Source organism: Camelus ferus, chromosome 4, assembly GCF_009834535.1.
Source record: "Camelus ferus isolate YT-003-E chromosome 4, BCGSAC_Cfer_1.0, whole genome shotgun sequence".
In the NCBI taxonomy this organism is placed as follows: Eukaryota; Metazoa; Chordata; class Mammalia; order Artiodactyla; family Camelidae; genus Camelus; species Camelus ferus.
The window spans coordinates 56,470,310-56,487,065 of NC_045699.1; the positions used below are offsets into that span (position 1 = coordinate 56,470,310).

The 16,756-nt window shown below is 42.1% G+C and overlaps 1 pseudogene; it reads right to left on the minus strand.

The window, feature by feature from the left end:
* Window positions 1–416: 416 nt before the first annotated feature.
* On the minus strand, window positions 417–14,652 carry LOC106728478 (annotated as a pseudogene).
* Window positions 14,653–16,756: the final 2,104 nt, after the last annotated feature.

A 16,756-nucleotide genomic window follows, 5' to 3' on the forward strand; every position in this document is an offset into this window, starting at 1 on the left:
ATTGTGTGAAACATATTTGCGTATTACGATCTAATTTGATTTACAAAAGTTATACTGTGAATTTTTTGTAAAGTTTTATGCTATGTGTTATGGCAAAAGGTGGTCTGATGCTTGAGCTACGGCACCTTTATAATATTGCTTAGAAGTGAGATGAAGTAAACTCTCATGTGTAAACAGTCTGTTGGAAAAACTATGTTAGTAATCTGATTGAGTTGTAGAATCATATAATAAATGGTTTCTACAGAGATCTCTAAAGGGGACAGAAAATCCAAGTAGATGCCTAAATGAACATTTAAAGGGAAATATTCTTTTTTTTTTAAATAAAAACAATCCCACAGCATTTATTGTAAACCTGGTAATAACACAAGGGTGATCAAAACAATATGAATGAGAACTACAATCCCAACAAAGGACACCTGAAAAAACAGACTGTATTGCCTTCTCACTTCATGGATCATTTCTAGGTGGAGACACTTGGGAACAGAGTAATATCATCTCCTTTTAGCATGACCCCACCCAGTTGTTTTCTTGACTTTGTTTTAGAATGAATCTCTTCTGCATCATCTAATTTCAGGTTCGTATACTCATCAAAACCAGTGATTCAGCCCTCTATCCGCATATTTACTTGCTTGTAAAGCCATGCTTGAATCCGAGATCTATTTGGCAAGTATCTGAAGATGAGGCTGATGGGTTGCGCCATCGCCTTCTGCACTTTCTGGCCCTGGCCACGGAATGCCACGGTGGAAGCTCACTAAAGGGGAATATTCTGAAGCAAGGCTTCTTGCCGCCGTCTTTCCTGAAGTCTGGGTAAGCTCATGGCTGGATCCTCAGCTGTCGAAAGTCTGTCCTTGTGCTTTGTCACCTGGACTCTGGCACTGGGTTATTGAAGGTCTCTCTGACTCTAGAGCCTCCTCTACAGCTCACAGAAGTTCTGATCTGCCTGAAGCCCTTCTGTGGCGCCCTGCTTTCTGCAGGACAGAAGCCCTCAAGTCCCTTAGCATCAAGACCCTTTATTCCTTTCCCAGCGTCATCACTGCCACTTCTCCACAGACCCTCTTCACTTCCTAGGCTCAGAGAGGAAGCAACTTGTTTAGCATCACATTGAAATCAAAATTTCGTGGGGCCTGAAGCTAATGTTAATTTGGGGGACCTCCTTAACAAAATCCTAAATTACCCAAACAAAATTAGACATTGAAGTAAGCACTTATTAAGAATGAGAAAATAAATCACAACAAAGTACAAATTCCACAAAGCTCAAATACACCTCAAACATCACGAAATTCAGAAAAATAAAATGCTTTTATTAATTAACTGCCTAACTTGTCTCTGTGGCCCTTTTCCCCCTTCAGGTTTGTTTCACACTCTTTGATCACCTTTTGACATGACAATAATTATTTAATTGCTAGTTTAGAAAAGTCTCTTTCAACTTCATACCTCACTGGTAACGTCTTGTAACTTTCCAGGACTTTTGTCAAATGTGACAGACTTTAACAAGTTCTTTCAAATATGAGCTGTAAGATTTTAGGGCTTTTTTTTTCTTTTTTTTGTGCAGTGACTAATTAGAAACTTCAAGCAACAGATCAGTGATCAATAGTCCCCTGGGAATATGATATTGGCTTTTTGAAAGAACAGGCCTTTTTTGTTTTTAAATGCCCACCTTCTAGATTTGTCTGTTTTTTCACTGTGCTACTTAATCTGTTCCTGTGTCCCTTGAATTTCCTGTAAAGTGAGACTAGAGATAGAGGCTTGATTAACTTCAAGCTAAACTTTCTTGGGAAGAATTTTCCATAGGTGATGCAGTGTACTTCATGGTGCAACACACAAAGAGCCACATAATCTCATATTGTCCCACTACTGGAGATGCCTTAGTTACCTGGTTAAGATAGTGACTGCTAGATGTCACCATTGTAAAGTATGTTTTTGTTGTTGTTCCGCAACTATAAAGTGGAGTTGCTGGAAAAATATTCCCACTGACAAATATTCTTATTTAGGGTTTTAAAGCACCCATCGTATTTTAATGGATTTTGGGCTTTCCTTGTCATCTTGACGCAGCGCCCCTTAAATCACCTTTAAGTGGCAAAAACATGTGGCAGCCAAAAGCACAGCTTTATGTTAGACAAATCATTTGTGGATTTTCATGTTTCACTCCACCGCAGTCATCCTTCCTTTTGGTGTTCCTTAGCAAAAAAAAAAATTTTTTTAAAGATCATTGGAGCTTTGTTATTACAATTAATAGCCGATAGAGTGTATGCATGTGAGTTTCTTAACAGAATGAGGTATGTCACAATGGAAAACATCATAAATTAGGCAATGCTTTTTAGCTAGAGGAAAGTAATTAAAATTTTAGGCGGAAAAGCTTAATAGACATGTTATCGCCAGTGATTTAAAGATGGGAAAATTCTCAAATCCTTTCCACCAGTTCCTAGAGCCTCGTAAAGTGTTTCAACTTTAAAGAAAAAGAACATCCTCTTGTTTATTGATGTTTGCAACAGATGGCGCAACAGGAAGCCCCCCTGATGATCACCAGCAGCTTTTGGGGGGGGTCCCCACAGCCTCAGCAGCAGAGCCGGTTATTAGAACTTGGAATTTTTGCCAGTGTGATGGGTAAGAAATTATATCCCAGCTCAAGTTTAATTTGCATCCCTTTTCTGAGTGAGGTAGAGCATCTCTTGGTCTTTAAGGGCTATTTGCACTTGTTCTTCTGTGATCTGTTTATATTTTCCCCATTTTTTCTTATCATGTCATTGATTTATTTTCCCTCAAATTTTAAAAGCTTTTTAGGGCTCAGTAGTTCAAGATGATGGAGTAGGAGGCTGTGGAGCTCACCTTCCCCAACAAACACATAAAAAAACACACCTATATGTGGAACAATTCTCACAGAAAACCAACCGGAAACTGGCAAGAAGATCTCTCATACAAGCAAAGCTCCAAGAAAGAGTCCCACGTAACTGAGTAGGATGAAGGAAAAAAGGGAGCAGGGCCTCTGGACGGAGGAAAAGGGGAAAAGGTCCACAACAGGTGGCCCCTCTCCCTGGCAGGACCCCTTGCTTCTCAGAGGTCCACTGGGACAGACAGAGGTGCTGGAGGGGCCTGGACTCTGCTCTCCAGGAGTGCACACACGCTGGCTTGCTAGCAATCAGGGCAGAGAGAGACTGGCATTGGCAGCTTCTCACCACAATTCCCAGCCCCAAAACACGTGCTGGGTAGGGCTGCTAGGACACGCAGTGGCTAGGCACTGAATCTCGGGGAGTCAGGCCGTGGGAGAGGACTCAGTCCAGCTGCACGGAGCCAGCCTGGAGGGCCGGGCATGTGGGCCAGGCTGAGCCTCGGAGCCCACTGCCAGTGCACATTGCAGGTCACGAGGCCATATAGCAGGATGTGGGTCCACCATTCGAGTCCATGGTCAGCGCTGGCATAGTGGGGACAGGTCCAGCAACAGAGGACTTTATTAGCATGCACACCAGGTGGCTTCACAGAGCCGTATCTCAGGTGGACAGCCCTTGGGGAGGAGTACACAGCAGTTCCTTGCCCAGTGGGAATGCTCTGCTTTTGCCCACCCCACACCACAGTTTGGAGCCAGATCTGGGGCAGTTGGTCTTGGGAGAGCATCGGTAGTGCTGCTCCCCAGGACAACCAACGTCCCAGAGGGCAGCACAACCACAATGCCGTGGCCCCCGGCACCAGCCTAGCATTAGATCTGGGATGAACACAACAGAGAAAGGGACATGACCTTGGGCTGCTTCTGGGCAGAGTTGCACTCACCTCTTTGGGACAGAGCATGCACTTAAGGGCAGTGGAGCCTTATCAAACCTGACCCTCAAAGTGTCTTCTCCAACACCTGGGGAGCAGACCCTACCCCTGACGGGCTGTGATAGCACAGAGCAAAGAGGAGGCCCCACCCGAAATCCAGCACAAGCAATGGACGTCACAATACTAATCACACCCCCCACCAAGGGGACAATGGCCAGCACACTCAGGCAAGACGTGGCTGGCATCCAAAACCAAAACAGCCCTCGCAACAGAAGTGCAGTCTACACAGGGATGCTCCCACATAAAAACACCCCTTCAACATCACAGAACTGTTTCTCCTAAAGTCATAGAGATAGTGTTAAGTAAAACGAAAAGGCAGAAGAATGACTCCCAACAAAAAGAACAAGAGAAGTCCCCTGAAAGAGCAAACAATAAAACAGGCCTCACCAGTCTACTAGGCCCCAAGTTCAAAAGGAGGTGATAAAAATGCTAAAGGAATTAAGAAAGATTATCGCTAGGAATGCAGGCCACTGTAACATAGAACTAGGACGATAAAGAGAAATCAATCAAAATTAGACAACTCAATTGCCAAGCAAAAAACCAGTCTAGAAGCAATGACTAAATAATGCAGAAGAATGAGTAAGTGATCTGGAAGACAGAATAATGGAAATCACCCAATCAGAACAGTGGAAAAACAAATTTTTAAAAAAGCAACATATGAGATCTTTGGGATAATAATTCTCCAGAAAGTGGACATAGAGGGAACATATCCCAACATAATAAAAGCCATTTATGACAAACCCACAACTAACATCATACTCAACAGTGAAAAGCTGAAAGCCTTCCCACTAAATTCAGGAACAAGACAAGAAGGCCCACTCTCACCATGTCTATTCAACAAAGCATTGGAAGTCCCAGCCACAGCAATCAGACAAGAAAAAGTAATAAACAGTGTCCAAATTGGAAAGGAAGATGTAAAACACACTATCTGCAGATGACATGATACTCTATATAGAGAACCCCAAAGACTCCACACAAAAACTATTGTAACTAATAAATGAATTAGCAAAATAGCAAGGTACAAGATTAATATACAGAAATCTGTTGCATTTCTTTACCCTAACAATGAAATATCAGAAAGAGAAAATAAAAAATAATCCTGTTTAAAATCATATTAAAAAATACCAAGGAATAAACTTAACCAAGGAGGTGAAAGGTCTAAACTCTGAAAGCTATGAAACATTAATTAAGCAAGTTGAAGATGATTCAAAGAAATGGAAAGATATCTCACGCTGTTGAATTGGAAGAATTAAGATAGTTAAAATGGCCATAAAGGGGGAGGTTGTAGCTCAGTGGTAGAGTGCCTCCTTACTATGCACGAGGTCCTGGGTTCAATCCCCAGTACATCCATTAAATATAAACAAACAAACAAACAAACCTAATTACCTCCCCCCTCCAAAAAAATGGCCATACTACCCAAAGCAATCTACAGATTTAATGAGATGCCTATTAATACCCATGACATTTTCTACAGAACTAGAACAAATAATCCTAAAATTTATATGGGACCACAAAAGACCCAGGATTGCCAAAGCATTACTGAAGAAAAAGAATGAAGCTGGAGGCATAACCCTTCCAGACTTCAGACAAGACTACAAAGTTACAGTAATCAAAATAGCATGGTATTGGCAAAAAAACAGACATATAGACCAATGGAACAGAGTAGAGAGCCCAGAAATAAACCCAGACACCTACAGTTAATTAGTATGTGACAAAGGAGGCAGGAATAAACAATGGATAAAAGACAATCTCTTCAGCAAGTGGTGCTGGGAAAGCTGGACAGCTACGTGTAAATCAATGAAATTAGAACACTCTCTCATATTGTATACAAAAAAATGAACTCAAAATGATTTAAAGACCTAAATATGAGACATGACACCATAAAACTCCTGGAACAGAACATAGGCAAAACATTCTGACACAAATCATAGCAATATTTTCATAGGTCGTTCTCCCAAGACAAAATAAATAAAAGCAAAAATAAACAAATGGGACCTAATCAAAGTTAAAAGCTTTTCCACAGCAAAGGAAGCCATCAATAAAATACGAAAAGACAACCTACAGAATGGGAGAAAATATAAGCAAATGCGACTAACAAGGGGTTAATTTCCAAAATATACAGAGTGCATACAACTCAGTATCAAAAAACAACCCAATAAAAAAATGGGTAGAAGACCTAAGTAGACATTTCTCCAAAGAAGACATACAGATGGCCAACAGGCACATGAAAAGATGCTCAACATCACTAATTATTAGCGAAATGCAAATCAAACCAAGGCGATATCTCGGAATGGCTGTCATCAAAAAATCTACAAATAATAAATGCTGGAGAGACTGTAGAGAAAAGGGAATCTTCCTTCACCGTTCTTGGGAATGTAAATTGGTGCAACCACTGTGGAAAACAGTATAGAGATTCCTTAGAAACAAAAAATAGAGTTACTATATGATCCAGCAATCCCACTCCTGGGCACATATCCAGGAAAGATGAAAACTCTAATTTGAAAAGATACATGCATCCCAAAGTTCATAACAGCACTTTTTGTAATAACCAAAACATGGAAACAACTCAAGTGACCATCAACAGACAATTGGTTTAAAAAGATGTGGTACATTTATATACAATGGAATATTACTCAAACATAAAAAGAATGAAATATTACAAATATTGAAATATTTGTAGCAACATGGACGGACCTAGAGAATATCATACTAAGTAAAGCAAGCCAGACAGAGAAAGACAAATATTATATTGTATCATTTACAGGTAGAATCTAAAAATTAATACAAATGAATCTATATATAAAACAGGAACAGACTTACAGATACAGAAACCAAATTTATGGTTTCCAAAGGAAAAAGGGACAGAGGGAAGGATAAATTAGGAGTATGGAATTAACAGATACAAACTACTAGACATAAAATAGATAAGCCACAAGGATTTACTTCCACAGGGAACTATATTCAATATCTTGTAACAACGTATAATGGAAAATAATCTGTAAAAAAATATGTAACTGAATCAATGTGTTGTACACTTGAAACTAACACAATATTGTAAATCAACTATAGTTCAATTAAGAAAAACAGAAAAAAATAAAATCTTTTTATATCAGTGACATTAATACTTTACGATATGATTCTAAATTTTTTTCTGTTTGTCATTTATCCCTTGATTTTCCATTTAGTATTTTTTTGCCATGTGAAAGTGGTCTCATTTTTATTAGTCAATTTTATCAATATTTTCTATCACTGTTGTATTTTGAATCATAATTAGGCAAGTTTTCCTTAGTGCCAGAATGTAAAGGAATTCCCTCAGGTTTTCTTCTGTTTTTTCCTTTACATATAGCTCTCTGATCCATTTGAAGTTTACCCCACTGTTATTTCTCCCATGTGCCTAATTAGTTGTGGCAACACTGCTTTGTGGGAGTGCAAACTTGGGTTAACAAACTTTGATATGGTAATGATTGCTTTTACCAAATCATATTCTCACCTTCATGTATTCTCACCTTTATATAAGCACATAAGAAATGTATAATCCAAACCAGTGCTTTCTGTTTTTGTCTTTACACTGCTACTTCAAAGCAAAATGTCTAAAAGCACAAAAGACTGAACTCTCAATACCGGCCACCACCTTATCTGTGGAATTTAGCTCAGTTGCCTTGAAGCTGCTTTGCCAGCGGGAATCTGCTACAATCTGTCTCCTCGCCGTAAAAAACAGAGACACACTTTGCTCGCTTTGCTTAGTGCGAGGTCATAGATTCAGGGCTGCTTGTGCTTATGGAAAACCGTAACTCGTCCCCTGCCCTGACTGGCAGGATGTGCTTTGCTTATCAGGCGCAGGTGGATCGTGTAGGCTGCTACTGCTCACAGAAGACTGTGACTTAGCCCTTAGCTGGGAACAGCTGGGCTGCTTCGCATGCTTAGACGATTTCTGATCACTGTATGGAGACTGTGGTGGTCTGATTTTCATTATCAATTGTTCAGAACACTGTAACCTTGCTCATGATTGTTTGAGGTTTAAAGTAACTGTACTGTCAACTGTATACTTCCTGGATCCTAAAATATTGTAACCTTCTCTCTCAGTATAAATTAAGATTATCATGTTTCTGTTTTTCATAAACTGAAAATACTGACCTGCACCCCCGCATGTACACCATGCCCCTCACTCATTCCTATGACGAATTTTACTTTGATTCTTTGTTTGACTATTCTCAATAAATACAAGAGCTTGGGAGGAGCTCGGGGAGTTGGTCTCCGGGTCCCTCTCTCGTCACCTGATAAAGTCTTGAGTAATTTTGTTCTTCCATGGTGGGACTTTTGCTGGACAAAACCCACAATGAACAGAACCCACAACTGGTGACCCCAACGTGATCACCGCTCACAAAGACGAGAACCCACAATGCTTATTAAAAATCTACCTTGGCGAGGATGGGGGAGACTGAATAAAAGTGGTCAAAAAGTAAAAATTTCTAGTTATAAGATAAATAAGTACTAGGGATATAATGTACAACATGATTAATATAATTAACACTGCTATATGTTATATACGAAAGTTATTTAGAGAGTAAACCCTGAGTTCTCATCATAAGGAAATAATTTTTTTTCTTCTTTAATTTTGTATCTATATGAGATGATGGCTGTTCACTAAACTTACTGCAGTCAACATTTCATGATATATGTAAGTCGATCATTGTTCTGTACACCTTAAACGTACACAGTGCCATATATCAAAGTAAAACACATGGTGCTGACTTCCAAGGCATTGCTAGTACGCAGCTCCAGGTGCTTCCAATCCATCAGGTACGAAAAGATTCCAGAAGAGGAGGCTTGATTAGACAGAACCTTTGTCCGCAAACCCAGAGCCTGGAGGGAATCAAGTCTGGCTGACCAGCAGCTTTAAAAGATGACAGGATGAAGGAGATTTTTTTTTAAGTGAGTGAGCATATTAGGCATGACTGCACCCTAATATTCAGCAGTTAAGTTTCACCCCTTCACTTCCAGGGCAGGGTTTACATGAACTGGGAAACAGAGCCTAGAGCCTGGGGTAGGAGACTTGACGCCACTTTGTAGTGGGTCTGCTCTTCCGTGTATGGAACTGACTCCAGTCATTGAATAACATATACAAGTTCTCTTCTGCTCAGGAAAAATTGTCTTGGAGGGACTTCACTGGGACATTAAGTTATATTGTGGAATTTGTCCTAGTAATAATCTACTTTTCTCCTTAACTCTCCACCAGTTGGCTTCGAACTCTTGTTTCTGACTACAACCTCAATCCTCTGAGAGCTTCTCAAGCAAAATGAATGAAACACAGGCCTGAGTCTGGACCTTTAAACATCAAGGAAATTTCTTTTCATGCCACTGAATTCAGCCAAAATACCAGGTCCATGGTACCTCATTTCTTCTACTCTCACCAAACCAGCAGACCTTCCTGACAGACCCCAGATCCCAAAGGTCTCAAACCTGGATTTTGAGAAAATTAATACCTATGGGGACTAGGACCATGAAGACAACTAAAAATGAAATCTTCGTGTGGAAGGGATGTGGCAAACACAATCATGCCTGGACCAGGTAGGTCCCTGGGCTCATCCCACTGGAGGCTGGGGGCGGAGAACAGCTAAGAAAAAGGGGAAGGAATATTCTCTCCACTTGTATGTACACTTGCTTCCACAGGCTCCACCCACAGCATTGAGCAAGTCAGGGGTCCAGCCATCAGAAAATGGAATTCTCTTCACAAGAAGAAAGTCCCTTCAACCACAAGACGAAGCCGTTGGACACCAGGTAGGGTTCTAGACTTCAGCCAGACCAGCCTGAGTGTGGGTGTTTGCGAACACACAGATGTAGGCGAGGGCAGTAGGAACTGGTAAACAGTGGTCTCCTTAATGCAGGGACTACTCATCCTGCCAGAATTCATTTTTAAGTCACTGAATGCTAGGCGGGTTTCTCCCTGAATACTCCCACGGAAACATTTTGATAGGTGGTTGAAATCAGACATTTTGTTAGCTGCCCCTTTAAATAAGTGGGATTTCCTGACATTTGGGTTCCTTGTGACAGAGCCACTCTGTGTATGGCATCTACCTACCTGCTCCACGTTGCTCCCATGGGGCTTGGGAAGCAAAGGGAACCTATGCAAACCTGGGGCTCAGGCTACCTGCCATGTAATGTCTTCTGTCTTTGATGCAGGGCTCTTGTGTCTTGCCCAGTAGCCACAAAACTGTGGCCAACTTAACTTGTCAGTTTGCAAGTAAGATAAAATCTCGGACCCTTTGCAGTTCTTAAAAGTTTTGGTGGTGAGAATAGGATGGCTGGTTCTGAGACCAACTGGAATCAAGCTGCTGATCTGAACCTGATGTGACGCCCAAAGCTGACCTGTTCCTCCTATACCTGGGGAGGCTACATCATAAGGGGTGTTTCCCCTTCCTCTGCCAGCAGATCAACTCTGTCAGCCCTTCGACCCCCCCGAGGCTGTCGGGGCTGCCCCACCACTGACACTGCTTCAGGTTACTGATCGGCTTACTCTGACTACACGGAAAGGGAGGCCCAGGGGGTTCCAACTTTAAAGTTTCATAAAATGCCCTTGTCTTGCTCACCTGATTCTTCTGGATGAAAGGGCTGGATGTGAGTAGGAGATGATGGGAATAAAAGGTGCTACTGGAATGAGACCCAAGATTTTGTGGAGAAGGAAGAGAGACAAAGCCACCCCTGGGAGCTGTGGGGGAAGGAGGGGCCTTAATGTGTCTTTCAGACCCTCCGTGGAGCCTTCCTACAGGAACCAAACCCACGCTATGTCTCTCCCAAACTGCTGCAGAAATTTAACAGACTGACTCCGCCATCCTCAGCCAGGAGGTTCTGGCCATCTGAGGTGGATAGATACGACCCAGCTAGTGCTGGGGACAAACTAGATGGACTGTCCACAGGCAGACCCTCCAAATGGACGTAACAGGGAACTTGAAGGCTCACCAGTTGGCTGGGAGGCCGTATTAGGTATTGTCAACCTGTGCTTCCTGACTGATGTAGATAATACTTTGGAGCCCCTCGCCCTCCCCCAAACTGCAAACTCCTCCCAGGGACACTGTTCTTCGGGGCTGTACCGCTTACATGGAAGCTGTACGTCAGCTTAGCCTCTCCTAACACACAGCAGTTTATGGCTCAGCGGTGGTCAGAAGAGACCTGGGAGCGGTTAAGGGAACACCGTCTTGGTCCGGGCAGGCACCCAGGACAGCCTCAATGAAAGGCGGACTTTAAAGAACAACAGGTGGGGCAAATTATTATTATTAGACAAATAGGTGTTTAAGGCTGAGATTGTTAAAGCAGTAACAGGACAAACAGGGATTTTAATATGATTACTTGCAGTTTACATAGGGAATATGGTAGTCAAACTTGGCCTACATTTAGCCAACTGTAAAAACAAGACTCTCCCAAAACACAAAGGAAACTTGATAAGAAAAATTTTAATGGGATTGTTAAATAGCTCTTAAATATTCAGGCTATCTAGTAGGGAAAAAAAAAAGAATAAAGCAACTTGCAATAATATAATAGCCCTCTGGGGATCAACTCTACAGCGCACATCCAGTCTGTGGAACATATAAAACAGGATATATATTTAGCCACTTAAAAATTTCAAGGTTCTTTGCTGATAAATCAAATTAGAAATAAAAGTGACAATTTCTTAATTTGAATTGAAATTTTGATTTCCTATTTGATTGACCCCAATCAACTTTACTTATTTATGAAATTAATCTAGAATGAAAAGGGAACATTTCCAAAAAGTGACACGATTTAAGCTGAAATCTGAGAACATATGTTAACTGTAAATGCCTTGAAAATATTAAAGACTGAAAAGAAATGAGCCAAATGTTAATCTCAATATTTTGAGGAGAACAAAACAAACAAATAGTAATACCATTGAACACCTACAAAGGCCAGGCACAGTTTTTCATGTGTTAATCCTCGCAAAAACCAAATGATGTAGGTGTTTTTATTATCCCATTATACAGATGAGGACACACGCACAGGGGAAATAAACTTGTTCCAGATCACATACCCAGACTCTGACAAAGCTGTGATTCAGGCCTGCGCAGTCTGGTTTTGAGTTCATGATATCTCCCCTTCATATAAAAGTTGAAAGTAATGAACTAGAAAAAAACAAAGTTGAATAAAACCAAAAACTGGCTCTTTGAAAAGAGCAGTGAAGTATCTCAACCCCTGGTAAGGTTGATTCAGATGTTCAGTAAAAATACGATTGAGAATCAGAAAAGCAACATACCTCATAACATAATTAGAAGAGATGAGACGTATACATGAGGCCATCAGGTATAACTCTACGGCAATAAACTTGAACACCTAGAGGAATTTTGCTTTCTTAGCAAAACTTGAGTGTCCAAAATTGACTCCATGTACTCAGCAGGATAGTCATTTTATACTGTGGTAACAACCTTCAAATTTCAGTGGCTTAACACCATAAAGGTTTCTTTCTCAAACCAAACTGCCCATCACAAGCTGGCTGAGGACGCTGGGCTTTGGATCATCATTCTCTGAGATCAGGCAGACGGAGTAGCCACTGGGGGCTGGCAACGTGGCAAAGGGAAGAGAGATGGATAAATTGCATACTGGCTCTCAAAATTCCTGCCATGGAATGACACACATCACTTCTACCAACATGTTACTGGCCAAACAAGTCACATGGTCACACTCAACTCCAAGGCGGAGGTGGGGGAGGGTGGGTGGGATTGTGTGCCGTTGCTGGGGAAAAGCAGAAATAAAGGCATATGCTTTAGAATGTTTTCCCAGTCTTTCAGTTTTTAATACCCTAATCTTAATGGAATACTTGTATCTCTCAATAGAATGGTTTTGGGGGACAGTTCTTTGGCAAGGAAACCTATATTTACATTCAAAAAATATAGTGTGACATTTTTAACAATCTGGGGAAAGCTTAGATTATATTCCACATACAACTGGTAGAACTTCAAAATCATCAACAAAAGTGATGTGCATCTCTGAGGTTCTAAGAAAAGTATGACAGACTTACTGAACACAAGGCAACCCTGTTAGTTTTTGGTGATGAAAAAGCAATGTCTTAAGCTTTTTATGTCTCAACATTACAGTTTACTGTTTATTTCGTATAAGCACTTCATGTGTTTTACTTGGATTTTAGGAAACCATTGGGAAGTTTTCTTTGTAACACACTGCAATTTTTTTCTACTTAAAATTCCAAGAGCTGGTGAGGATATGGAGGAACTGGAACTCTCATACGCTGCTGAGGAAATATAAAATGGTACAACCACTCTAGAAATATCTGTCAGCCTCTTAAATTAAACATATACCTACTATATGACCCAGCCATTCCATTCCTAGGTATAACCCCAGAGAAATGTTAACATGTGTCCATAAAGGGATTTGTAAATGAATGCTCACAGTAGTTATTCGTAATAGCCAAGAACCAGAAAACAACCCAAATGTCCACCAACAGATGAATATGGGTAAACAGCTTACGGTAAATCCGTGCAACAGAACACTATTCAGCAATCAAAAGGACCAGACTATTGATAAACACAACATGAATGAATCTCAAAATAATTATGCTGAGTGAAAGTAGAACGACAAAAAAGAGCACAAACTGATGACTGCATTTATATAAATCTCCAGAAATGCAAATTCTACAGACAAAGCGGACCAGTGGTCGCCTGGGGCTTGGGTGGCACTGAGGTAGGAAAGGACCACCAATGGACAGAAAATTCTTGAGGATGATGAAGATCCTCACTCTCTTGACTGTGGTGATGTTTTCATGGGTCTATCCAAGTAAAAACATCAAATTTTATACTTTAAATATGTGCAGTTGATTGTCAATTACACATTGAGAAAGCTATTAACAACTGCAGATAACTCTCAAGTCAGCATTTTCACACAAAACCTGACTTTCATAAACCTGATTTTCATTTCTGATGTTGAGTTGTAAATGCCTATATTTGGAGGACAGAACTAATGACCTACCCACACTGCACAGACCCGCTGGCCTCAGAGAGGAGGCTGGCTGAGGCCCTGGGCTACTATGGGGGCGCAAGGAGTTGGGGGTACTTTCTTAGTTCCTAAAGGCATTGGAGTTGCCGTGTGTATGGGAAGACTCCAAAGCAATTCACTCACTTCCAGCCAGATGCTAGTTCCCCACCAGGCCCGGGTTCTGAGATTCAGATTCTGGACCTATCAGAGTGGGCCCTGGGCTCTGGTAGGCAAAGTTCCTGGTTCCCAAACATTTGGGGGGCTACCTCGAATAAACCTGCAGGCAGCAGAGAACAATCAACCACCCACTGTCTGCAGGTTCTGCAACACCGGGCCCCTGGAGGTCCTGATTCTAAGCTCTGCAACTCCTGAGTGTTCCAGGAGACCAGGGAGGTCCGGGGCCTCCCTGATCCCCAGGTTCTGAAAGGCGTCTGCACCAGCCTCCCTGCAGAGGCTGGCCTTAGCCTCCTACTTCCCCGTTTCCCCAAAGCCCCGTTGTGCGGCCTTCCCCTCCATGCTCCGCGCTGACGTAGCTTCTCCGGCCCGCACAGAATCCCAGGAAGCCAGTGTGAGCGCCAGGCTTTCGGGAAGAGGCCTCCCAAAGTGGCCCGTGGCTTCCTTGTGCCGAACTCAGCCCAGGCTGCAGAGCCCGGGCAGCGGCGGCTGCGGTGCGCGCGATGCGCCACCAGGCGGCGCCAGGCCTCCCGCGGTCTTCCTCGGGGCGCGGCCCCAGCATTAGCGCCTCTGCCCACCCCAAGGCGCCCGCTGCCGGCTGCATCTCTCCCCGCTGCAGGGAGACGAGCCTGTCATGGGCGTTCGAGGGGCCACCTGTGAGGGGATCTGCGCCATTCTCGGGGGCTCCTCTGGGCACGGGGGCAGATCTGAAGGTACCAGTCTGCGATTTCCCCTCCCACCGGCCGCCTCCCGGCTGAGGCAAAACATTGTTCGGCGTCTCCGCGGCTCCAGTTCTGGAATTTTAGTTTAGAAATATTTAGAGTAACCAATCCATTCCATCCTTACGTAAGCGCTTTTTTCAACTTGGGCTGCTCTTTTGAACCACCTGGGGAGCTTTTTAAAAAATCTTGGTGCCCAGGACATATGGAACTTCCGCTCACTTTTCACTGATTAAAGCAAGACACAGGACCACATCTACCTTCAGCGTGCCTACGAGAAACGTAATTCTTCCGTGGACAACACAAATACCACAGCCCTAGAAAAATACAAAACTAGAAGAAACCAGTTACTAAAGATGATAGCCCAGTGGTTTTATGGATAAATTCTCCATAAATTAAATAATCTCTAAGGAACAGGTCCTCCCAAAGCTATTTGAACCATTTTCAGGTGGAAAGCTCCCTTTAAGATAATATTTTACTATCTTAAAATCAAAACCTGATAAGAATCAGTCAATCAAAATACACTATGGATGAATCTAAATTATGGAGATAGATGTAAAAATTACAATTAAATTATTAGCAAACTGAATCAAGAAATAGGTTAAGAGTAACAGCAAACACTTTAGTTCTTACTGTGTGTTGGGCACTGTTCTAAATGTTTTGCAATATGAACTAATTTAATCTTCAGAACAATCTATTGTTAAGTAATTACTATTATTATTATTCCCCATTTACAGATAGGGAAGCCATTAATGGATTCTTATTACATTCCTTGCTTTAGAGCTGAGATTTAAAAAAAAAGAAAAGTACAGTGAGGGAGTATGGAGAGCAGCAACACAGTGGTGGGGGCAGCTTTCACGTATCTTTACCTGGCTGTAAAGGAACGTGGGGGTGTGGGTATAGCTGTCGGTTTTGGGAAGAGGTATAGCAATATCTGTATCGTACAAGAAGACCACTAACGTAGTAATCTGTTTTCACTGAGATTCATATTTATCTACTGCAAGTGTCTGGACGTGAATCAAATCAGTCACACTCGTTTGAGGGAACGGGAAACGGTAAAGCGCAGGCAAAGGCTGCCTGAGTCAAGTGCTGGATACTGCAGCGAACAGAAGCAGCTCCTCCACTACGTTGCACTTGCATTCCAGAGGGAGTGGGTCCAAGCAATCAACAAATAAATACCAGAGGCCAGTCAAGAAAGGTGGGGAAAGAGTACCAGTTATACTTGGGGTTTGGAGGAGTCCTCTGTGTGAGGTGCAGATATCCGGGGAATGAGTTTTTCAGACAAAGGAAGCAGCAAGGACAAGGGTCCAGGAAAGGGCTTGCTCATGGGGTGTTTGAGGAAAATTGTGTGCATAGCTGATTCAGGTTTAAAAGAAGCATGGGAAGAGGAAGGGAGTTGTGTTAGGAATCCTGGTGGCTGGATGACTGCTGTTAGCCCTTGTTTCTCAGGCCAGGCTCTCCTGAACTCCCTGGCACTCCAGTTTTCCATCTTTCTTCACCAAGTGGTTCACCAGTAATTGTCTATTATTCTAGTAACCAAAACAGATACGTCATATGTTTTTCAAAAACAACGGAACAATGTTTCTGAAATGCTTATTTTTAAGAACAACAGCTAGTGTCCTGATGGGCCTGCCTCCAGGAGCAAATAGTTTCAACTCAAGTTCCTTCCTGGGACAAGAGAATCAAGTGACAAAGTCCTTGAAGCCAAGAATAGAGATTTGGAAGTCTTCACTGTTGTCCCTGAAACCCCACAATAACCTCAGGGTGTCCTGGTTTGACATTTACTCTGGAAGTTTATTTGACACTTATGTAAATTTCCTCCACTCAGGTATAAGTTATTCATGAGACTTAAAGGGGACCAATAGGACAACTTGAAAATACCTCCTTAATCCCACAATCCTATAATTTCATACTCACTTTATTGATGGCATTTTGAGGATTTCAATTTGACAAACTTGTTTATTTGGAGAAAGTGTAGCACAAATGGTCACAATAAAGAGCATTCAAGGCAAAGAGCATGGTGTAGAGAAGGGGGTTGGCAAACTTCTCTAAAAGCTAGC